This window comes from Brienomyrus brachyistius, chromosome 18 (assembly GCF_023856365.1).
Source record: "Brienomyrus brachyistius isolate T26 chromosome 18, BBRACH_0.4, whole genome shotgun sequence".
Classification (NCBI taxonomy): domain Eukaryota; kingdom Metazoa; phylum Chordata; class Actinopteri; order Osteoglossiformes; family Mormyridae; genus Brienomyrus; species Brienomyrus brachyistius.
Genome location: NC_064550.1, coordinates 16942396 through 16949673, shown reverse-complemented (window position 1 = coordinate 16949673; position 7278 = coordinate 16942396). Strand labels below are relative to the sequence as shown.

Genomic DNA, 7278 nt, shown 5'->3' with positions numbered 1-7278 from the left:
AATCGGATTGACCTGGGTTGGGGGCCCAATATGATGTGCTTTCATGGGGCCCAAAATCTCCAGTGGAACCCCTGCTCATGCCCACTTTTTGGCCCTTTTAACTGCAAACATAAAATGAAAAGACAAACTATGTGAACCCGCGAGGATTACCTGGTTTCCTGTATTAATTACTCATAAAATGTGATCAATTCTTTATCTAAGTTACAAGTACAAGACAATGTGCTTAAGACAATGTCAAAAATTAACCTGTGGATTTAATAACTAGTTGAACCTCCTTTGACAACAATCAACAACCTCAAACCAGCGCTTCTGGTAGCTGTGGATCAGACTTGTGCAATATTCACGAGGAATTCAGGATCATTATTCCTTACAGAACTGCTTCGGCTCTGCTGTATCCTTTGGATGTCTGGCTCCCTTCACATCATTCCATCTCTTTTGGGTTAACATCTGGGAAAGATAAAAAAAAACATGAAGCAACAGATTTATTTCATAATTGTTTAGGGTCAATGTCCTTGAGCTTCAGCTGGCTACCCTGGTATTATCTGGTAAGATACCTTTATTATCTGGTAGGATACCTTTATTATCTGGTAGGATACCTTTATAATCTGGTGGGATACCTTTATTATCTGGTAGGATACCTTTATAATCTGGTAGGATACCTTTATAATCTGGTAGGATACCTTTATTATCTGGTAGGATACCTTTATAATCTGGTAGGATACCTTTATAATCTGGTAGGATACCTTTATTATCTGGTAGGATACCTTTATAATCTGGTGGGATACCTTTATAATCTGGTAGGATACCTTTATAATCTGGTAGGATACCTTTATTATCTGGTAGTATACCTTTATAATCTGGTAGGATACCTTTATTATCTGGTAGGATACCTTTATTATCTGGTAGGATACCTTTATAATCTGGTAGGATACTTTTATAATCTGGTAGGATATCTTTATTATCTGGTAGGATACTTTTATAATCTGGTAGGATACTTTTATAATCTGGTAGGATACTTTTATTATCTGGTAGGATACCTTTATTATCTGGTAGGATACCTTTATTATCTGGTAGGATACCTTTATAATCTTGCCATTTCATTTTGCCCTTGATGATGGCAAGCTGTCCAAGCCCTGAGGCAGAAAAAATGGTCCCAAATTATGATGATCTCTCCACCAGACTTCACCTCCAGGGTGATGATTCCATGTTGGCTCGTGCACCATACGCAGTGCGACGGTTTCTCCTCAAACAACTCAACCTTTGTTTCATCAGCCCACAAAACATCTTCACAGTAGCACTGTGGAGCAAGAAGGTAGTATGTAGCTAGCTTCAGGCGTGAGACAGCGTTTCTTTTTGCTGAGCAGAGGCTTCTTCTGTGGTGTCCTGCGGTGGACGATATGCCTGGTCAATGTTTTGAATTGTTGACAGACTCATGAACCAGTACCAATTATTTCTTCAAGCCTTTAGCTGTTATTCTAAGGTTCTTTTAAACCCTTTGAATATTCTGTGTTGTGTGTTTGGAGTCACCATGGATGAGTGCCTAATTGTAGGGAGAGAAGCCACACTGCTAAATCATCTCCATTTATAGACAATTCGCCTAGCTGTGGACTGGCGAATATCTAAACTCATTGAGGTGACTTTTCAACTCTTTTGAAGTCTATGCAGATCAACACTTGTCGATCATAGATCTCCTGAGATCTCTTCTTTGTGAGGCATGGCTCACATCAGCAGATGCTTCTTATGAATAGCAAGCTCAAAATATTCGAGTAGCTCTAAGTCACACCCCTAATTTTATTTCATTAATTGGACTCCAAGGTTGCCTAACTCCTGACGTCAACTAAATATTGTTGCTAAAATAAATAAATAAAATCACTAGCCTGGTGGGTTCCCATATTTTTTCCATCCTACACTGTGAATGTTTGAATGACATCTTCCATATGTACAATAATGATGCAATTATTTTTGTGTTCTTAGTTAAAACAGATTGTGTTTGGTCATTATAGTAACTTACATGAAGATCAGACCATATTTTAAGATGAATTTATACACAGATGCGGGTAATTCGAAGGGCTTCACACACTTCTTCTTGCCACCGTGTTTACTGACTGGGGAGGGCAGACCGAGTTCTAAAAACATGACCCAGCCCTATTTCATAATTTGCTAACAACGTGTCCCAGGCGTCAGCTGTAATCCACTGCTGGCAGCACAGTGTTAGAGACCTAAATGCTTTAGATGGTGGCTCTGTGTGTTAGTCGGAGCAGCACGCTGCTCTGCACACGGAGATGGGGATGGGAAACGCGGCCCAGTGATAACGCCGCCTGTTTACTCTCTGATGATTCTCCCCCAGTAAATTGCCTATATCTTCATCCTCACATTAAAAGTCCTTATATGGAAGGTGATCGGGGGTGAGGGTTATTTTAAGAGTTTCCTTTGAATTCCTCCTTTTGGAATTTTAGCAGAACAACACAGACCCTGAGTTCATTCCGCAAGACTCTGGACTAGTGATTTGGTTAGAGAAATTTCAGAGATGAAGGACATCAAGCATCACAGCCTTTTCTTATACATACAGTATTCTAATGTATACATTTTGAATATGGTGACCTAATAGTATTCTTCTATGATGAATTTTCCTTATTTTATATATGCCCAACGGCAATGTTACTGCCAAGTGATACTGAAATATTTTGATCAACTACTTGACTAACTGGTTTATTAAACATTGCAAAGTATTCTTCCACACATTAAGATGGAATATTCTGCAATATATTTTGAGCTAAAGTGCATCAGCCACTGGCGATGAGTTTTACTGAAAGGTCTAATTATTTCATCCAATCATGTCAGAATCAGACTAGAGCAGGCTGCTTTAAAAGCCGGGGGAGCTGATGTCAGAGAAAGATACATAATATTAAATTGCTCCAGTGAAATCCATGCAATGTTTTGCCAGATCATCACTTACCCTCATCCGGTTCTAGAGAGGCCACCTAGTCCATGTCAGGAGGGACTTCAAGGTTTTAACCTTCTACTTTAAACCTGAAAGGCTCCTGTGCTCAACTAATTAGTTCAGTTCTTCTTGTGCTTTTACTGCTTTGTTCCTTTATTGAAAGACTCATCCAGCTGTTTCACATTAACATTAGTGACACGTGCACGATTATAGGACTCTGACCAATCAGCACACAGCAAGAGCTCAGTGCTAAAGTGACATCCAGGTGTTTTCAATTAAAATGGTAGCTTGCAAACTCTGTCCTAGCTCATGATGTCCCCTCTGGCGTGGATTTAGGTGCCCCCCCTATCCAGGTCAAGAGGTCCAGTACAATCTCCAGTCGTAAATATGATTAATATTTTAATATTTGATTGATAAAATCATTTTACATAAAAGCATCAGGTAGGCATCTGCTTCAGATTTGCAGTTATTAATTACAGTCATAAGACACATGAATGCACCGTACTTGAGCCAAAGGAAAAGCATTTTGCAAATCCTCTATGCACACAATCTATATAAAATCCATCCATCTATTTTCTAAATGCTTATGTTGGTCAGAGTTGCAGGGAGGCCTGGAGAAAATCCCAGACAACACAGGGTGCAGAGCTGGGTACATGCTGGCCTGGATGCCAGTTATATAGTATCCATAAATGGAAATTAGTGTGTTGCTGCTGACTCTTTCAGACTTAGAGAACGTCCCACACATTTTTAATATATCTGAGCACCTACAAATTAACCAGGGATACAGAATTACACTCAAAGTTCAACTTTCTTCATCCAGGGAACAATAATGGTTGTTATATCCTTGAAAGAGTTACATCTGATGTGAGATTCGGAAAATTACTTTCGATTTCATTATCCCCCAAAGACCTCCCAATGACCCTCAAGCACGTAATTAATCATAACCACTTGTAACCAGATCTTACTATTCTAACATGATTGCTTAAACCAAATGTTTTTAGCTGAAACATTTGCTGTCATTGCCTGCAGCAAAACCATCGAGAAAATGGAGAATCTGATCTTGTATTTAATGCTGGTTGAAACCCACTTGGCACCCTGGGTAAGCCTCACTGCTGCCACCCCTACCTCCCCTGCCCTCCCCCAGCACACTTCACTGGCCAATTTCACTTTGTTTCGTTTGGTCGACCCTAGGGGGGGGGGGGGGGCGCCCTCTTGCCCATCTTGCCCTTGCTGCCAGGATCCAGGACAATGAAGCACAACAACTCTGCCTCTCCTGTCGTTTTTGGTGCCGTTGGAACTGCTCGTCATGGGCACTCATTGTGTGGTCAAGACCCGCTATCCGAGGGCGGCAGGAAGTATCACCGCCCAGCAGGATTAACACCAAGTTTGGCCTCTTTCGCGGAGTTATGGCACATAATGTAGCCAAACAAGCTAGACTGTGGCTCTCCATTATCAAACTCCCCAAAATCACCCATACTGATATTTTGTATCAGCGCTTTCAGGGTTCCATATTAACAATCTGGAAGGCTCTGCAATAAAAAATTGCATAAATATGAATATAAATTAGAACTGTTGCCTCACACCTCTGGGACCCGGGAGTTTAAACCTTCTCCCCATGTCGTCGTGGGGTTTCCTCCGGGTACTCCGGTTTCCCCCCACAGTCCAAAAACATGCTGAGGCTAATTGGAGTTGCTAAATTTCCCATAGGTGTGCATGTGTGTGTGAATGGTGTGTGAGTGTGCCCTGTGATGGGCTGGCCCCCCATCCTGGGTTGTTCCCTGCCTCGTGCCCATTCCGGGATAGGCTCCGGACTCCCCGCGACCCAGTAGGATAAGCGGTTTGGAAAATGGATGGATGAATATAAATGTAGATTAGGGTAATATAAGTGTACATTAGTTATAATGCGGCATCCCATTGTTCTTAAGGAAATGTGTGTCACCTCGTAGATATTAGTGAGATGCTGAGATATTCTGAATCTAATTTGCAAATTAACTTATGTGGGTCAACATATGTGGCCAGAGAAGTGTAAGCACACATTCAGTACATACATAGCTGACATGGTGTTACTAGTGTATGACTAGTTAGCTTTAGCATAAATAACACAAAAAGGAGGATTCCTGGTGTGGCTGGCATTAACAAGGTCTACACTTTTGCCAAGTGTTTTCGGAATGCAGGGAGGAATTTTCTGAATTAGTCATGCGTCACTTTGCAATGGGGATGCGTTCAGAAAAATGCGTCGTTAAGCAATTTCATCGTAGAGTGTATTTACACAAACCTAGACAGTATATCCTACTGCACACCTAGGCTACAGTAAACCTTTTTATTCAGAGTGAACTAATTAATGAAATAATTAACGTAAAATAAGGCAAATTAAAAGTACAGTTCAGCAAAAGCATTAACCAGTAATATATTTCTTAACATTATCAAGTGTTACGTACTGTACATAATTGTATTAGTATGCTTTTATATGACTGGCTGCACAGTAGGTCTGTTTGCACCCGCATTACCACAAATGCATTGCACTGCGACGTTACGATGGCTACAAGGGTGCTAGGCTATTTTTTTCAGCACCATTATAATGTTACGGGAGAACCATCATATAAGCATGCCATCGTCGAGCAAAACATCATTGTGCAATGCATGACTGTTTTCTGCAACTTCAGGTGCTGGGCTGGTTGATCTCCAGGCCCTTGCTGATTGGAGTGGGCAGCTGTGATGTAGGGCCTGGTGATGTCCTGCAGACCGTGTGACCATGAGCAATGGGCTGGCCAGAACCAGGCTGCTCTTCAGCTTGACACCCATCAGTGGACACTCACAAAGGGAGCACTGACATACATATATCTGGAGACTGGAAACCATAAAGATGCCGGTCCAAGGCTGGGGTTGGACACTAAATAGGAACCACACTGATAAAACAGCCAACTGTGTAAATGGGTAAAAATTCTTAGCATCTTTGAATAAAAGCATCAAATACACAAATAAATGGATCAGCCTAATAGATTAGCTTGAGTCTGATAAAGGAGGACTGGCCGACTGAAATGCCCTGCGATACCATAGCATACAGAGTATAGAGGCTTAAAGCCAACCCTGCAGCTGAGGGCGGCGGTCGCAGGAAAAGGGCAATTTTAGCACGTTTGTGGAAATGCATGAAGCCAGTAGATGAGGTGGGATCCTCAAGAGAAATGCAGAGATAAACCTGGGGGCAGCCAAGACTTTTTCAGGGCAGGTCAAGGTTTATGTGATGACATAACAGCCACACAAAGGCTGCTCTAAGATAAACAGTCTTTAAGGATGGGGGCGCAGACCTGGCAGAGCGGAAGAGAACAATGAAGGGATTTCACACAATGGTTTACCTTTTCCACCGTAAAGGCCACGCAATACTGAAATGCCAGAGACAGAAACAATCACTCGGTCAGTTAGTCTCAGTGCAGTTTAACTGTTTCAGGTTTATCGATGAAGTAAAATACAAAACATTTTCATTTTTAAAATAACAGCATATTTTGGGGATCACATGCACTTGGTTTGCAGGTGGGCACAGCCCACTTTCTCTCATTAACCCTAACCCAACAATCTCTGGAGCCACTTGTGCTACTCCGGGTTGTGGGGGCCCCGGGGCCCGTATGAGAGGCTATGGGTACAAGGCAGCAGATAACCCATGGCTGGGCACCACTGCAGGGCACACACCATTCACGCCTTCAGACAATGCGGCAACTCCAGTTCACCTTAGCATGTTTTCGCACTGTGAGGGGAAGCCAGGATACCTTTACATGTGGAACTGGGGGGGGGGGGGGGCGGGGGGGGAGGCAAATAACCACTGCACCACCACACTTTCTGAATTTGGATATTTGATCCCAATTTACTCGTTTCAGTTTAAATGAATTGAATACGTCATTCATCATTTCTTACACAAATGAAGGATGCTTTTTTATCTCTATGATTAAGGCTACGGAATTTGTTTAACCATGAAATGAAATATGTATTTAACGCTAACAAAGGAATTATATGAATACAGACACGTAACGAGTGGCAACGGACTTCCTATAGGCCTATTCAGAATAATTTCATACAAGACAATGTTTTCTGTTTTATAAGAGAATGTGTGTAAATCATAATCAGACCTACTCCAAATACTTAACACAGGACAAAAATTTAAAGAAAGAAGCCTCACCTACAACTGAAATTTGGCACCTCAATCCCATAGGCAACATAGGCGCCCAAGTTCCTCGGGGGGCGCCGACTTGCCAGCCAATTTCACATTGCCTCGGACGAGGGGCGCCGGCGGTCATGCTCGCCTAGGGCGCCGCATCGGCTAGGACCGGTACTGCCTCCAGCCCATA

The 7278-nt window shown here is 42.3% G+C and overlaps 1 long non-coding RNA gene across 1 annotated transcript; it reads right to left on the bottom strand.

Annotated features, from left to right (window-relative positions):
• Nucleotides 1-3057, bottom strand: LOC125712493 (uncharacterized). Its single transcript, XR_007383327.1, has 3 exons — nt 2957-3057; nt 372-447; nt 1-101 (listed from the first exon to the last, which is right to left on the bottom strand). It is a non-coding gene; the product is annotated as an uncharacterized LOC125712493 (long non-coding RNA).
• Nucleotides 3058-7278: the final 4221 nt, after the last annotated feature.